The 17467-nt window shown below is 34.0% G+C and overlaps 1 protein-coding gene across 2 annotated transcripts in view; it reads right to left on the reverse strand.

Moving 5' to 3' along the window:
- ERCC6L2 (ERCC excision repair 6 like 2) overlaps window positions 1–16338 on the reverse strand; it is a 126251-nt gene extending 109913 nt beyond the window's left edge. For both annotated transcript variants that reach the window (XM_037797159.1, XM_037797158.1), the window contains exons 1-2: window positions 16325–16338; window positions 3656–3777 (exon numbers count right to left, since the gene is read on the reverse strand). The gene's annotated coding sequence lies outside the window, so the exon portion shown is untranslated. The remainder of the gene's footprint in view (window positions 1–3655; window positions 3778–16324) is intronic.
- Window positions 16339–17467: the final 1129 nt, after the last annotated feature.

The raw sequence follows: 17467 nt of genomic DNA on the forward strand, positions 1-17467 counted from the left end.
AACTCCAAACAGGATAAACCCAAACTGACCTGGTACAATTAAACTGTCAAATGCCAAACACAAGAACAGAATCTTGAAAGTCACAAGAGGGTAACAACACATCATATACAAGGGAACATCAAACAGAGTAAGGGTCAATTTCTTATCAGAAACCATGGAGGCAAGGAAACAGTGGAAGACATATTTAAAGTGGTGAAAGAAAAAAATCAAAAACCAAAAATACTATATCTAGTAGAACTGCCTTTCATAAATAAGGGAGAGATGAAGACATTTCCAGGTTAAAATAAAAAGTTAAGGGAGTTTGTCATGATTAAACCAGCCCTACAAAAAATGCTAAAGGAAGACCTTCAGGTTGAAAGGAAAGGACACTAGAAAATAGATCAAAGCTGCATGAAGAAATAAAGATCTCCAATAAAGGTAAAGAGATGGGTAAATATAAATGCCAGTACTCTTATAATTTTGGTTTGTAACTCTACCTTTTACTTCTTACAGGTTCTAAAATGAAAATACATTAACAGTGGTAATAAATATATGGTCCTAGACACAAAATGTAAAAGATGTAATTTGTGACAAGAATAACATATGGGGCAAAGGGACAGAAGGTTATAGGGACATGCTATTCATATGCTATTAAAGTTAGGTTGGTATCAAATCAAATGTGATTGTTACAAATTTAGGATATTACATTTAAGCCCAATGGCAACCACAAAGAAAATATATGAAAAAAATACACAGAAAGAAATGAGAAGGGATTCTAAACTTTCATTACAAAAGATCAACTAAATGCAAAAGAAACCACTAATGGAAGAACCGAGGCACCAAAAAGTTATGGCAAAAATAGAATAGTAAAATGGCAGGAGTAAGTCCTGTCAATAGTTATTTTAAATACAACTGGTTTAAACTTTCCAGTCAAAAGGCAGATATTGGCAGAATGGATCTAAAAAAAAGCAGGACCCAACTATATCCTGTTTAGAAGAGTTTCATCTTAAATTCAAATATACAAGTAGACTGAAAGCGACAGAATAGAAAAAAATATTTCATGCAAATTGTAATTAGTAATCAAAAAAGGAGAGGGAATGGCTATACTATTATCCAACAGAAAAGATACTAAGTTGAAATACTGATGAACAGAAAAAATTGATCTCATTAAATGATGATGCTCCTTAAAAAAGAAGACTCAACAGTGAGAGGTCAACTATTCACATTAATTGATGAATTTAATGTAATAAAATAAAAATTCCAATGCAATTTTTAAAAAATAAAATAGGTACCTGGTAAAAATACAAAAAGGGTATATACAATATGAAGAATTAGTCACCTTCTATCTACTTCAGTTCCTAAGTTTCTTTCTCTTACAGGCAGTCAGTGTTCATTTCTTGTATACTCCTTCAGCAATAATGAATGCATAAACAAAAAGTAGAATACTGAATACCTACTTCTGTACCTTGTTTTTTACATGACAATATAGCTGATATTGTTCCTTGCCTTAATATATATTTAAGCCTTATTATTAATAGCTGTATATTATGCCATTGTATACATGCAGCATAATTTATTTAACCAGTCATTTATTTATTGATGGACATTGAGTTTATTGCCAATAAACAATGCTTCCTGAAACTATTTTCCTAAATATATCTTTTTGCATTATTGGAAATTCATCTAACGATTCAGTGCTAGAATTCAGTTTTAATAAATATTTCCAAATTGAAATACAAACAGGCTGTACCAAAATTTATTCCCATCAACAAAGAATGACAGCACCTGTCTCCTCAGACTATCACCAACAGAATACAATAAAAGAAAGTAAGTAAGGAAAGAGGGAAAGAAAGGGCAGGGAATAAAAGAGAGAGAGAAAGAGAATGAGCGAGACAGCAGGCATTAGTGTCAACTGAGGGAGCAATTAGCACATTTTCTCATACTATCAAATGAATATCTTTCTTTAATTTCTTTTCTCTGATTCTTGTTCTTTCTGTAATACTTTATCTTTTAAATATTTTTAAATTTATTTTCCCTCTTTCCTTTCTCTCCCTTCTGCTAATTGTCAAAGGGACAGATAAGAGATTTGTAAGCTCTGTACTGACATCTGGAACCAAAGAACAACTGAATCTAGGCCCAGAAAAAGTACTTGAGCTCTTGCAGACTTGAAAACATTAAAAATCATACTGCTTTCTAGAATCAAATTGATTCCTAGCATTTATGCTAGTAAAAAGAAAAAAAAAAACAGGAGAATTTTAAAGTGATAACAATTCTCATGTCTTAAGGGAATATTTCTCAAAATCTTGCACTGAAATGCCCCTAATGGCAGAGAAGAGTAAGCAGTCTGAGAGGTAAATTCCAAGAAGCTAGAAACTTCTTTAAAGTCTAGCATTTTCTCTTAAAAACACAAGGAAACTTTGCATAAATAATTTGCATAAATTGTTTTAACACAAAAATATTTTCATATTCTAAATTTTAGAATATTTTCAATTATTTAACTTTTTCCCTCCCAAGCTTTAGGCAAACTTGATGAGGAAGATATACCATGCCTTATCTCTGTCTTCATCTACCCTCTAGAACACCATCAAGGAAATGAATACAGTAGTTCAAAGAAACGTGGCTTTAAAACGCCCAAGAAATTCAAAGTTCATAAGAATATATGATTATAAGATGAACAAGTAGACAAATTTCCACAGCTAATGTTTAGTGGCACATACTCATGGCATAAAATATTGTAGAGCAGTGCCACTCAATGTGTGAGCCACAAATCTGTGTCAGCTGGCAAACTATTACCTGAAATTGAAGGTATGCATTAAGAAACGTTTATGACAATTGGACAGAATAATTTTATGTGTGTTGAATCTGATAATAAAAACTCAGGCTTTTATGAAGTATGCTTTTTCCTATTCAGTTTTCTAGTAATTAATTTTTATTATATTTTATAAAAGTATCAATTTGAAACATTTGGAATCTAAAAATAAATTGATGACTACTCTTTTACCAAACAGCTTGAAAAGCACTATTGTAGAACATGGACTTCTGTATAAGAAAGACACTCTGTTTTAAAACTTGTGGAAAGTTGTTTGTTAATCTCTTTTTTTAAAAAATAAGGATCTGTACAAGATATTTATTAACATAAATTTATAAAGGAGAAAGTTGAAGTATAGATATGCTTATAGTCACATGGGCAGAAGCAAAGACAAGCCTAGACCTTATTCTTTTTGATTCCAAATTCAGTGTTCCTTAAATAGGAAGAATTTGTTACAGTATTTTTGGCTTGTAATTATTCTGCTAAGCAACTTTAAAATTAATCATGTACCTCTGTTATCTATATACTGTCTCCTTTATAATAAAAATGCATAAGGAAGACATCAATTAACTTACATATTATTCATGGAAGTTTAACAAATTAAATCAAGGCAAATCATGTAAATCAGCTAAGCAACAGACACGAAACCCCAAAACAAGTTTAAGGCTAAAGCGATTTTGATGTTCTGAAATTCAAACATATTAACTTGAGATGAAACTGATAATCCTTCAAAAATAGGCACATAAAACAAATATTTTAATTATTTCTTAAATTTTTATGTTTGAAATTATACTAAATGTGATATTCTAAGTTTTTATAAGCTTCTGCAATACCATTTCCTGAGCTGAATATTTCTAGATATTTTACCTTTTTTGCTGCACACAGAAAGGGGTTCCTTTTTCATACTTCTTAGTAAAACTCTGGCATGTTATTTTCAATATCTTCACGAGTTCCCTTTTTACGCAAAACTGCAGCCAGAAATGAATAACCTGAAAAGAAAACCTATTTTTTAATCACCATGTACAATATATCACAATAGACAAAATTTCACGCTTATAAGACTCACTAACCAATTAATGACAATTAAAGTATGTATAAACAGATCTGTTTGGGGGAAAACAGAACAAAACACTATATGATTTAGCTCATTTGTAAACAAAGAAATTATAAATGTTACCCTTGGATATACTTAAAAAAAAAATCTCACATGCCCTCTCTTCCATGATAAATTCTACCTACTCAATGAATTCTCTTTCATCCCAACAATTGTAACATTATCTTCTCATTTGTTCCTATCCACAGAAACTATCCCTTCATAACCTCTATTAAAATAAACTGTGTACATTCTTTCTTCCCTATAGAAAGTAGGCGCCATAAGAAAGTAAATATGGCTCATAAATTCTTCTTTATAATCCAAAAATATATGTGGAATGAAAGAATGTTATTTTAAGATACATAATTAATCAATACATAGCTATTCTCCAAAAATCAAGTGAGAAAGACAGACATTAAGTAAGAAGGAAACATAACTTCATGTAACAAAGAGCAAAAAATATTGAATCAATTGGACTTTGGTTCACATTTAAGTTCAAGTTGCTTGGCAGCTATGTGAACTTGGGTAAGTTAGATTAACTTCACTGAATAATAACTAAAAATGGCACATACAATATTGATAGGGTTGTTTTAAAGATTGGGGGAAAGGATATGAGGTATCTATGAGGGGAAAAAAGAGTTGATCATTACCTCACAAAAATAAATTACGGAAATATTAAAACCTAAAGAAAAAGTATGATAGAATTAGAAAAACTATAGAAAAATAGAGTTAAAACCATGGTGGGAGAATACCTTTAATCTGAAACCCCAAAAGATAGAGAAGAATGGGGCAGAAGTATATGAAGAGATAAAGGCTGAAAACCCCAAACAGATTTAAAAAAAAAAAAAAAAATCAAGCCATCGATTCAAGATCTACTAACAACACAAAGTGCCCCCACCGCCAAAAAGAAAAAATCTACAAGTACGTATCTCATAAAAAACTGCTGAAAACCTGAGACAGAAAAAAATCTTAAAAGCAGCCAGAGGAAAAAACAGATTATCTACAAAAGAGCAACAACTAGTCAACTAGCTGAGCTTGCAACAAAAACATGGAAGTCATTATAAACAGAATATATTCAAAGTGTTAAAATAAGAGTAATCTAGATTTTTGTACTTAGTGAAAACATCATTCAAGAATGAAGGTCAGTGGCATAGAGGGATTGAAAATGCTTTCTTGACCGAAAGGGGGAAAAGAAAGGTAACAAAATAAGGCCTCAGTGGCTAAAAGATTTCAAATAGAGCTGAGAGGCCATCTTGGAGGTTACTCTTATGCAAGCTCCAGCTAGATATTCCAAATGACCACAGTATGTCAAGCTCTAACCAACAGTAGTCCTGAAATACCTAGGTCTCTATCTGAGACGCTCTAAAAGTTTCACTCACTAAGTTTATTTTTCAGAAACTTAAGTCCTCCAGAGTGTTCCTATGCAGCTAAGTCCCAAAACCCAGAGGCAACAGCCTCTTCAAGAACATCAACCAGGTGCAGCTCCCTTCCCCATAATGTTGACACCTCTTCTCAATATGACCAAGTTAGGGTGGTCACTGCCTAGACATTCCTGAAGATCGAGAAAGTGATTAAATGAGAGGAAGGGGTAGCAACGGACAAGATAGGATTTAACAAAGGATTACAAACACTGAATCTTTATATAAATACACAATAGTTTTTAGATGCTAGGGTATTGGAATATCTAGAAAGTAATAACTGAAATGGTGGAACTGTAACCCATAACATTCTTTGAAATTTGCTCTATAGCTACTCATTAAATTGTACTTTGAAAGTTACCAACTTTCTGTATATATGTTATATTCACAATAAGGAAATAACTGAAATTGTGGAACTATAACCAATAATATTCTTTGAAATTTGCTCTCTAACTTCTTATTAAGTCGTATTTTGAAAGTTATCACTGTTCTCTATATATTTTATATTTCACAATGAAAAATGTAAAAAAAAAAAAAAATGAAGAGCAAGACATTTTCAGACAAACAAAAACTTAACCAATTAATACCAAAGGGGCCACACTAAAAAAAATAACTAAAGGATGTTTTCAGGCATAAGGAAAATGATCCCAGGTAGAAGCTCTTGAGAAACAGGGAAAATTTAAGAGCAACAAAAACGGCAAATATGTAGAAAATATAAATGAATATTAACATTATAAAAAATACTAATATTTTATTGGGAACAAATAGTGGAAGAATTAAAAGATATGACAATAACTGCAGAATAGTCAGAAGGGGAATAAGTGTAGCTACAATACTCTGAAGTCTTTATATTGTAAAGAATGAAATAAACACATTAATTTGTATTAGAATTTGGTAAGCCAAGAATGTCAGTTGGAACCCCTGGGATAATCACTAGAAGAATAATAAAAGAATGTGCGACTACCAACCTCAAAAGAGGGGATAATGGAATAATACAAAATATTCTATCTAAAAGAAGGTAAAAAAAATAAGAGGAAACACAGGTGGCATGCAACAAAGAAAAAACAAGTAGTAAAATAGTAAACTTAAATCCAAATATACTATAAATAACATCAAATGGAAAGGGACTAAATGCTCTAATTAAAAGCAAAGATTGCCAGACACATCTTAGGATGACACCTAAAACAAAGGATAGAGAAAGTTGAAAGTAAGGGATGGAGAAGATAGACCATGCAAACAAAACCAAAAGACAGTTAATATACCTACATTAACATAAGATAAAGAACAAAAAGTATTAAATTAAAAATAAAGGCACAATTCAAATAAAAAATTAATTCACCTGGAATTTATAAAAAATCTAAATTGGTAAAGAAAAATTTATTGACATAAAAGAAATAGACAAATTCATAAGCACAATGGGAAATTTTTAAAAACTCTTGGTAAATGTTAGAAAAAACAAACAAAATAATTAATCTATGCATTTTATTGTTTGTAATATAGGGGACTGGTGGTTTGATGGGTTGAGCTCTCTACCACAGGATTTACCCTTGGGAAGACTGTTGTTGCAAAGGAGAGGCTAGGCCTCCCTATAATTGTACCTAAGAGCCTCCTCCCGAATGCCTCTTTGTTGCTCAGATGTGGCCCTCTCTCTCTACCTAAGCCAACCTGAAAGTTTGGAAGTGATTTCACTGTCCTCCCCTCTACGTGGGATCAGACACCCAAGGGAGTGAATCTCCCTGGCAACGTGGAATATGACTCCCGGGGAGGAATATAGACCCAGCATCGTGGGATGGAGAACATCTTCTTGACCAAAAGGGGGATGTGAAAGGAAATGAAATAAGCTTCAGTGGCAGAGAGATTCCAAAAGGAGCCGAGAAGTCACTCTGGTGGGCACTCTTACGCACAATTTAGACAACCCTTTTTAGGTTCTAAAGAATTGGGGTAGCTGGTGGTAGATACCTGAAACTATCAAACTACAACCCAGAACCCATGAATCTCAAAGACAATTGTATAAAAATGTAGCTTATGAGGGGTGACAATGGGATTGGGAAAGCCATAAGGACCACACTCCCCTTTGTCTAGTTTATGGATGGATGACTAGAAAAATAGGGTAAGGAAACAAACAAACAAACAAACAGACAAAGGTACCCAGTGTTCTTTTTTACTTTAATTGCTCTTTTTCACTTTAATTATTATTCTTGTTATTTTTGTGTGTGTGCTAATGAAGGTGTCAGGGATTGATTTAGGTGATGAATGAACAACTATGTAATGGTACTGTGAACAATCGAATGTACAATTTGTTTTGTATGACTGTGTGGTATGTGAATATATCTCAATAAAATGAAGATTTTAAAAAATAAATAAATAAATAAATAAATAAATAAATTTTAGGCAACTGGTCCTCAAAGACTACTGAAAAAGCCAAAAAAAAAAAAAAAAAGATAGCTTTAGATACTGATGGCAATTTTAATGAGGCAATGTAAGATCTAACCCACTGCTTTGCTCTTACTCATCTATGGATTATTTCGTGATAAGAAAACTATGTTCCTAATTATGGTAATTCATAACTCAGTCTGTTCATCTACCCAAGATGATATACAATCTTAATTCTAATCTTTAACAAATTTTAACAATTTGCAAATTTCCTGAACAAAGGTATATGAAATGTATTATTTTACCTAAGAATCTCATATCTTTGGGAGAAGTTTCATAGCATGTAACTAAATTTATATTCTTTAAGTATGGATTAGTTTTACTTAATTCACTAAATCCACTAATGATTTCAAAGAAAAATCTTTGAATTCATTTAAATATTCTATGCCACTTCCTAGCCCATTACCTACCCACCCACTACCCCAAAAAAGTAAGCTGAAATAAAATAAACTTGACTTTGAGTATAAACACTACCCAGAAAAGCTAACTAAAACCACTGACAAACTCAGCTTGATATATTAATTAAGGTCATGCAGCAGTAATGTGTCACATACAAAAGGCAGATATGGAAAGGGAGAATTTGAAGAATAGCTATTTTAGTTTGTAGGGCCTTTATAACCACAGACTGGCTGGCTTAAACAACAGGAATTTATTGTCTCAGTTTTAGAGATTGTAAGTCAAAAATCAAGGTGTTGGCAGGGCCATGCTTTCTCTGAAGTCTGTAGCACTCTGGTGTCTGGCGGTTTCTTCTTGCTGGTGTTGATGGTTAGGTTCATGTGTTGGCTTGGCCAGGTTATGGTGCTCAGTTGTTTGGTCAAGCAATTGGACTTACGCATCCCCACAGTTAAGTGAGCCAATTCCTAAAATAAATCCCATAATATTTACAGCTATCTCTTGTTGGTTCTGTTTCCCTAGAGAACCCTGAATAATTCACATGGCCATCTGTTTCCTACTACTACTTGTATCCAAATTTACTGTGCTTATAAGGTCTCCAGTCATACTGGACTAATGCCTGCCCTGATTCAGTTTGGCTTCTCCTTAACAAATAACATCTTCAGAGATCGTATTTACAAGTGGGTTCACATCCACAGGGTATTCACATCCACAGGGGTTTAGGACCTAAGCGTATCTTTATGGGGGGGTCATGATTCAATTGATAATAATAATAGTATATTAAGTCTCCTTGATGCTAAAACAAATACCATATAATGGGTTGGCTTAACAGGAATTTATTGGCTCAGGGTCTCAGAGGCTAGAAGGCTGGCTTCTTCCAGGGTTTGGTATCTTTTGGTTGCCTGGCAATCTTTGGGGTTCCTTGGCTTTTCTATTACGTGGCAATGGACATGACAGTGTCTCCAATTTTCTCTTCCAGGTCGTTGACTTCCAGCTGCAACCTATGGCTTCTTTGTTTATAAGGACTTCAGCCATACTAGATTAAAGCCTACCTTCATTCAGTTTGAGCACACCTTAACTAATAACATCTTCAAAGGTCCTGTTTACAAATGGTTCACATCCACAGGACTAGGGGTTGAGATCTGAAATATTCAATCTCCAACAAATAGCAAAAGTGGATTTTATGGACCAGGATTGAAAATGGCAGTCATCACTTCTACCCACATTCTATTGACTGAACTCAGTCACAGGCCCCAATGACAAGCAAGGGACATGCCAGAAGGGCTGGGAAGGGTAGTCTCTGTCTGGGTTGCCACCTCCCATTGCAACAGAGAAGGCAAAGGGAATACGAGTTTTTAGTTGACATCTAGCCATCACTATCACACTAGTAGCACTGCATAAGGTCTATTAAAATCTAATTCCTAGAAGATGAATGACCAATTTATAAGGAAGGTTTACAAAACTAATCTGCAAAGAATAGAACAGAACATGATTTATTGTGGAATAGTGCTAAAATTATGTTTACAGATGAAAAGAACAAAAATAAGTATTTAAATCATCCACCTTTAGAACAGTAAAAGGCAAAAAAAAAATTGCATTTCAGAAATAAAATACCTCTCTGGGAAACTTTCTGTTTTTATAGGCATTCCTTTCTAAACTCTGTCAGGCAAAGACTTTCCTCATATACAGTCGGCTCATGATATATGGAGTAAATGAGAGGCTGGGAAAGACAGCAACAAACCATCCCTCCAATCAACATTAGAAGGCATAGCAAAAAGTGTCTATTTATGATAGAGGGGAGAAAAAGCCTATTCCCTTATTTTTCATCTCCCTGGGAGATAAAAATGTGTAGAGCAAGTGCTTTACAATTGAACTTCAAAAAGTATAATAGTTTTTGTTTACTTTGGAAAAAAAACAACAAAACAAAGTGCCATTTTGAAAAGGGCCCAGTCAACTGATCTTTACAAAGCTCTTTTCCTGCAATCTGGACTACATGCCAAAACAAGGAAGGCCATTTTGTCTTTTAAACACCAGGAAATTCTCGTTTCTGCTTTAAAGGGCTTGTGGCCCTGTTAACCATTCACCTTGGATATTAATGCATTTTCTCCATGAATGAAAATAAAGACAATTTTATTTTTATCTTTATTACTATATTCCTGAGTAAACAGTGTGACTTGTGATTCAAAGAACTTTCAAATTTTAATATGGTTTAAATGTACTAAAGATCATATTATCAAAAAAGTAGTATTGAAAATAACCTAAGAAAGCTTTAATTATTATCAATCCTACCATTTCTCAGGATTGAGATTTACTAGATTTTTTTTAAAAGGGTAAGCCTTTAGTGATGACATCTTTGACAATGTAATATCTAATAATACATAAAGATTCAAAGAACATCTTTACAGTTTGCAAAATTCTATCCCTCCTTTGCATCTCATCTCAAACAATAGTAAAACCATCTTCTTCAAACAGCAGTCATATGTTCTAGGCCCTAAGAATTTATGGCTGTGAAAGCTAATTATCAAATTAAGATAAAAATAATGAATTATTTGGATTCACTGGATTTGAGTTCTTTTCTTTTATGAAAAACCTTTTTAACGCTATGCTAGAGCTATTCCTTCAAAGAAAAAATATCCTTAATGTCATTCAAATTATACATATACACACCTCCAATGAAATAGTAAAAAGACTGACAAAACCAAATACTGGTGAGGATGCTGAGTAACCAGAATTCTCATACATGGGTGGCAGTACAGAATGGTACTACTCAGCAATAAAAGGAACAAACCACCTATGCCATCAACAACATGGATGAATCGCAAAAACATTCATCCGTGTTAAGTGAAAAACATTCATCCACGCTAAGTGAAAAAAGGTTTACATGAAAGAGTATATCTGTATGACCCCATTTATATGAACAGGAGATGTGATAATATTCTATATCACAAAAGAGTTTCTTTGGCTTACACAGAAATACGCACTTGTCAAAACTCATGGAATTGGGTATTTAAGATTTGTACACTCATTGTAAACTGATCTCAAATAAAAAAATAATTGTAAATAAAATATTGAACTCTAGTTAATGACATGCATGCTCAAGCATTAATGAATGGATAGATATGTGATGTAGATGGTGGGAAGATGAGTATTCACCATACAATTCCTTCAACTCTTCAATATGTCCGAAAAGTTTCATAATAAAATGTTGGAAAAAATCAGTTATAAGTTAGCAGATACTATGTGCCCCATTTTTTGCATATTTATATATGGGTGTGTTGTTTGTATGGTAGGTACACAGATATGTATATGAAGTATACGCAAGTATGGATGTGTATATTTATGCATGTTGCATATTCAACTGCTCTCTCTCTGATCCAGATCCTTCCCATCCACTTTAAAAACTCCTCAAATTCCTCCCATCCCCAAACAGTACAAAACAAACATGCAAAAAGAATCTCATTCAAAATCCCATCCTTTGGGAGGATTGTGGGAAAATGATGGAGTAAGAAAGCTCCAGGATTTAGTTCTCCTTCCACCAGAATAAACTTTAAACAGGCAAAAACTGTCTGAAACAACTATTTCGAACTCCAGAGTCCAATAGAACACTGTATAGCATCCCATCCAGGGACATGCAGGAGGAAGAGGATGGTAAATTTTGATTCCATTGCTGAATCACCACAAACTGGGAATCCATAAACACCACTTGACTTATACAGAATCTCCACTTGAATCAGTCCTTTCTGAAACTACCTTAGGACATTCCATGAAGATAGCATCAGGGGTGAAAGAGCCATTTTTGTAATACCCCAAAGCCTCCAATAATAGTTATCTATTTAATGACTTAGGCAATTTGCCAGACTGGCATACAAGGCCAAAACGCAATTAATGCTCCCCCAAACAATTATCATCTCCATTTTGCAGATGAAGGAAACTGAGAGAGAGGTAAAATAATTTTCATCAGGGGTCATTACTTTCACAGCAGGAATTTGTACTTTTCCTTGCATTTAATTACACATTGTACACACTCCTTTAATCCATCAGGAAATGTACAAACAACAGTTTGGGTTTATTTAATTTATGTGGAATCTTGAAACTACAGAAGTCACAAACTGGCAACCATAATTAAATCTAGCTCATGCTTTAAAAAATTATATATTTAAAAAGCAGATTAGGAAGTAAATGCTTAAAAATGTACAGTTTCCATTTGGGATGATGGAGAAGTTTTGGTAATGGATGGTGACGATGGGTAGCAGAACATTGTAAATGTAATTAACAGCACTGTATTATATATCTGAATGTGGTTAAAGGGAAATTTTAGGTTTGTACATATGTTACTAGAATAAAACTTTCTAAAAAAATGTCCTGGAATTGTACAACACAGTAAACTGTAAATTAAACCACAGATATAAAGTACAATTATAAAAATGTGCTTTCACAAAAAAATAAAAATAAAAATGTGCTTTCAATCAATAGTAACAAAATGTACCACACTAACGGAAGGTGTTAGTAGCAGGGTAGTATATAGGAACCCATCCTGTATTTTACACATGATTTTTCTGTAAACTCACAATTTATCTAATAAAAAAAAACAAGCAGATTAATTTCACATAAAAAAAAAAAAATCCCATCCTTCTTCAGCTACTACTGGGGTCACTTTTGTCTCCTTTCCAAAGCCACATTTCTGAAAGAGATGCACATACTTCCCATTCAATTCTAGCTTGTTCTCTTCTCCCAAAATTCAGCAAAAGGGCTTTTACCAATGATTCCCATGTCACTAAATCAAATGGACAATTTTTCAATCTTCTTTCCTTGAAGAATGCAAAATATTAAATGTACCTGTTTTTAAATGTGTAAAGAAGAAAGGAAACTTTATTTGATATATAAAACAAGCTAAAACAAATAAAAAGAGCTCTATTTCATATTATGGCCAAGTTAGAATGGAAGAAGGGGAAAATTTAAGGGATGAAATCAGGACAAGGGGGGAAAAAATGAATCAGAAAAGGAGATGAATGAATGAATGCCAATGGGCTATTCTCATTATCACCTAATTCTCATCATCACCTAATTCTACTAACTTGCATTTTGAAATTCTAATGAATTCATTACCCATTGTTCACATTTCTCTACAACTGGCTTAGTCATCATATCTATAAAAGTTCTATCCTAAATGGGTCTCCCAAGCTATCTCTTTATGTGGAAATTATTATCTGTTACAGGAACAATAAGAAGAGAAGTAGATTCCCAAGAATTAGACAAATCTAGCTAAGAATCAAAATTAGTATAGAAATGATTTCCTAGTTTCCTGAAGACGAGCCCTCAAAGACTTTCAATAGGCACATAGCACAACAGCTCAAAAAGCCTTGCAATAAATTTGATTTCAGTATGTCAGGTAATATAAAATTGGGCAGGAAATTAGCCAATTTAAAAATAACCCTGTGAAAATGAGGAAACTGTACTACACAGTAAACCCTAAGTTAAACCATGGCTATACACTTAATAGTACTGTGGCAGGATTAAAATTAGGGTAGTGGTAGCTGAACAAGGGCAAATCCCAGAAGCATTGCCACAAGGAGAAAGACACCTCTGAGAAGAAAAGCAATAACAAGCACCTGGGGGCCAACAGACCCCACCTGAGTGAGTCATCTATGATCAAGCATCAACAAAGGAGGAAAAAGGAGAGGGTAGTAAAATAGTTGATAAAAATTACAAAAGGAACAAAAACCTATAAAAGCAGATTGCCCCACATCACCGGGGCCTCTCGCCTTTCACCCCTTTTCTTGCGAGAGTGCCCACGTGCTCTTTCTCCCTGCATGTGTATCGAATAAACTTTCTGCCTGCTTTCTGTGCCTTGCCCTTGAATTCCTTCTCATGGCATGGCCAAGAACCTAGGAACCCAAATCTGGGAACATGTTTATCTAGGAAACCAAATCCAGCAACAGTACAATTATAAAAATGTGCCTTCATCAATTGTAAGAAGTGTACCACACCAATGCAAGGTGTTAATAATAGGGTGGGGGATATGGCAATTCTGTGTTTTATGCATTATCGTTCTGTAAACCCACAACTTTTCTAAAAAAATTAATAATTCTATGAATTTATTTAATAAAGGAAATTTTGGGGTAATGTGGCTTCAGAGATGAAAGCTAAGCTTCAAATATGAGACTAAAACATGCACAAGAATTTGAATTGTACTTAGGTTTTAAGGTGATGGTTATCAAACTGCAGGTCACTTTTTGTAGCACCCTCAGGAAGGTATGTGTGACTGTTGACTGACTTCTGAAGACTAGCTAGTAAAAGAAGTGTCGGAAAAAACTTTCTAGCATGTGCAAAAATAGTAAAAGTATAGGAGGTAAAGATATTCACAGACAGGATTTAAGTACTTATTTATTTTCTCCCAGCACTCATCTGCTGCATATCTTGGCCACAGATGATAGTTTCCTAAAAGTTCCTTCTTCATTCTTGCCACCTATTCTAAGAAAGCAAATTCATTCACTCCACATTCAATTATTAAGTACCTTTAATATGGAAGCCTAGTACTATTTGCATGATCTGAGTTGAAAGGAACAGAGAGTACAGCTAATGGTAATATACTATGATTATTGAAAGACTTTATTTTAGCCTAGCTTTCCACACCAGAACTTTATGAACAGTGGCATTACTTGGCTATTTTAAATGTTAAATTTAATTTTTCACTTACATTTGCATTATACGAACCAATAGAAAAGTTATGAAGAATAAAACAGTTTAAATCCAATTATAAGGAAGGAAACACGGAATGACTTAATCACAAACTAGACAAAAACTCCTGCAAATCCAGAGTGACTGTTTTGCATAAAGTCAAGTTTCAGAGCTCTAATCATCTTGGATCATAAACCTCTTAGGAAATTTAACGAAAGCTAAGGACCTTGTGGTAGGTGGTTTCTGACCGGGCTCCCAGTAATCTCCATCTCCTGGTATTCACATCCTTGAGTAATCTCCCCTTGAGTGTGGGCTGGACCTAGCAAATTGGTTCTGATGAATAGAATATGGCGAAGTGAGGGGATGTCTATTCCATGATTAGTTTACAAAAGACCATGATTTCCAACTTCCCACTTACCAGTGTCCTCTCTTGCCCTCTTGCTTGCTTGCCCTGATGAAGCAAGCTTCCAAATTGTGAGATGCTCTATGAAGAGGTCCACGCAGAAAGGAACCAAGGGAAGCCTCCAGCCAACATCTCATGAGAAACTGAGAGTCAGTCCAACAACCCATGAGGAACTGAATCCAACCAGCAACCACATGAGTGAGCTATGGAGGCAAACCTTCCCAGTCCAGCCTTGAGATGATGCAGCCTTATGAGAAGGTGTGAATACCAGGAGGCAGAGATTACTGCGAGCTCTGTCAGAAGGCACCTACCATAGCTTTGATTAAATTTTCCTTAGCTTTGATTAAATTTTCAAAGAGGTTTATGATGCTAGAAGATTAGAGTTCTTAATATAGACTTTATACTACACAACCATTCTTGTGAGAGGACCAGAGAGGCTGCATGTGGATTCCTGACAACGGAAACTGTGAGATGATAAATGTGTGTTGTTTTAAGAAGCTAAATTCTGGGGTAATTTGTTATACGCATTAGATAACTAACACAGATCCTTTCTGCAGAAAAGTACAGACATACTAATTTTGGTAAACATTTCAATTATGGGGGATCTCTGAAGTCCACTAACAGAACACCTAATGATCCAGGGATCCCAGATTAAGAAACTTTGGAATTGATAAACTCCAACCAGTATAGACAAAAGGACTGCAGGAAATCAATTTAACCATGCTATGTATTTTACCAAATGTCAGAATACATGCCTTCCATAAAGCATTACTTGAAAGTTAAACCATTTCAAATATAATTGATGTCTTAGTACTAGCACTACTGAAGGTAAAATCAAGGCAAGTTACACCAAAAAATTATTTCTGAACAAAATATTTGTAGGTACTTAATAAGTACTGAGAATAAAATAATGACTGAGACACTGACTTTAACTTTAAGGACTTTACTGTCTAGTGGGTGAAACAAACACACACAAAACACACAATAACTATCCTAACAGTTGGCAGTACAGAGAGAGATTTGGAAGTACAGAGAGAGATTTGTATTATGGTAGCTATTCATACACATAATAAAATGAACTTAGTGAATTTTAATTATAAAGTAATTAGTCTAAATACCTGTACTGTTTTTCCAAGTCCCATGTCATCACCAAGAATACATCCTCTTCCTCGGATATAGTGTCCATAGAGAAACTGGGCTCCTTCCCTTTGATAGTCTCTTAAATACCTATTAATAGTATAAGGAATACAGTCTCCATCTTCAGATAACTTAAAAGCAATAGCAGATGATGGAAATTTTCGGTCTGGGAAATAAGGTTTTTCCAAATCTTCATCATCAAATATAAAGCTCCTAGAGCAATCTTTAACAGACTTTACTTCTTGCAGTCTTTTAAGAGGTACTTTCCTTTCTAGAGAATCTGAATATAAGACGATTGCAAATGTTTTCCCATTTTCATCCATTGTGATACATTTTATGCTTGCTTCACAAAGTTTTTCATTATCTGGAGAAGGGGCAAGACATCTTGCTCCTGGATGCCACACATCTAAAAACAAAAAATTAAAAAATAAAGTTTCCAAATGCAGCTTATAAAGTAACATCTCATTTATCTACTGTTGGAAAAAATAAGTATTTCACATAAATACTTTTTCCAATAATACAACAAGATAAATTATACATATAACATGTATACAGATATTTTCCTAAATGTGTATCATAATTATCACCTCTGTTGATTCTGATACAATAGATACAGGCCATGGGCATCTGGTTTTATTATTTTGTTTGGTTGTTATTGTTGCATTCAAACAGTGATTCTGATGCTGGGCCAGTGTTGAGAACCACTGATTTAAACAGTCTTGATGGCTCATGAACATTATGTATATTATTCATGACATGGTAGAGGAATAGTAAACAAGAATTTGTAATGAGTAAGCAAAAATCCTCCAGACAGCAGTACAATGCTTCTTCTGTTGCTTGTTTATAGTTATTTTATCTCCTTTCTCTGGTAACAGCTGTTTCTTCTCACTGTCAACAGTGCTGCTTCTAAGCCACTGTTTTATTTGGTTTACCACTAAACAAGGATATTTCCAATTCAGCTACAGAGATGTACACCAGCTTTGTCACAGCTTTTTCCCCTCTAGGTTATGAATAGTTGAGGTTCTTGAAAGAATGAATTCTAAGATCTCTTTCTGTTAAGATTTCCTTATTCTTTGAAGAGTCTGACCTTTCTATATGAAAATCTGTGCTTAACTGTACAGCCA

Source organism: Choloepus didactylus, chromosome 10 (assembly GCF_015220235.1).
Source record: "Choloepus didactylus isolate mChoDid1 chromosome 10, mChoDid1.pri, whole genome shotgun sequence".
Lineage (NCBI taxonomy): Eukaryota > Metazoa > Chordata > Mammalia > Pilosa > Megalonychidae > Choloepus > Choloepus didactylus.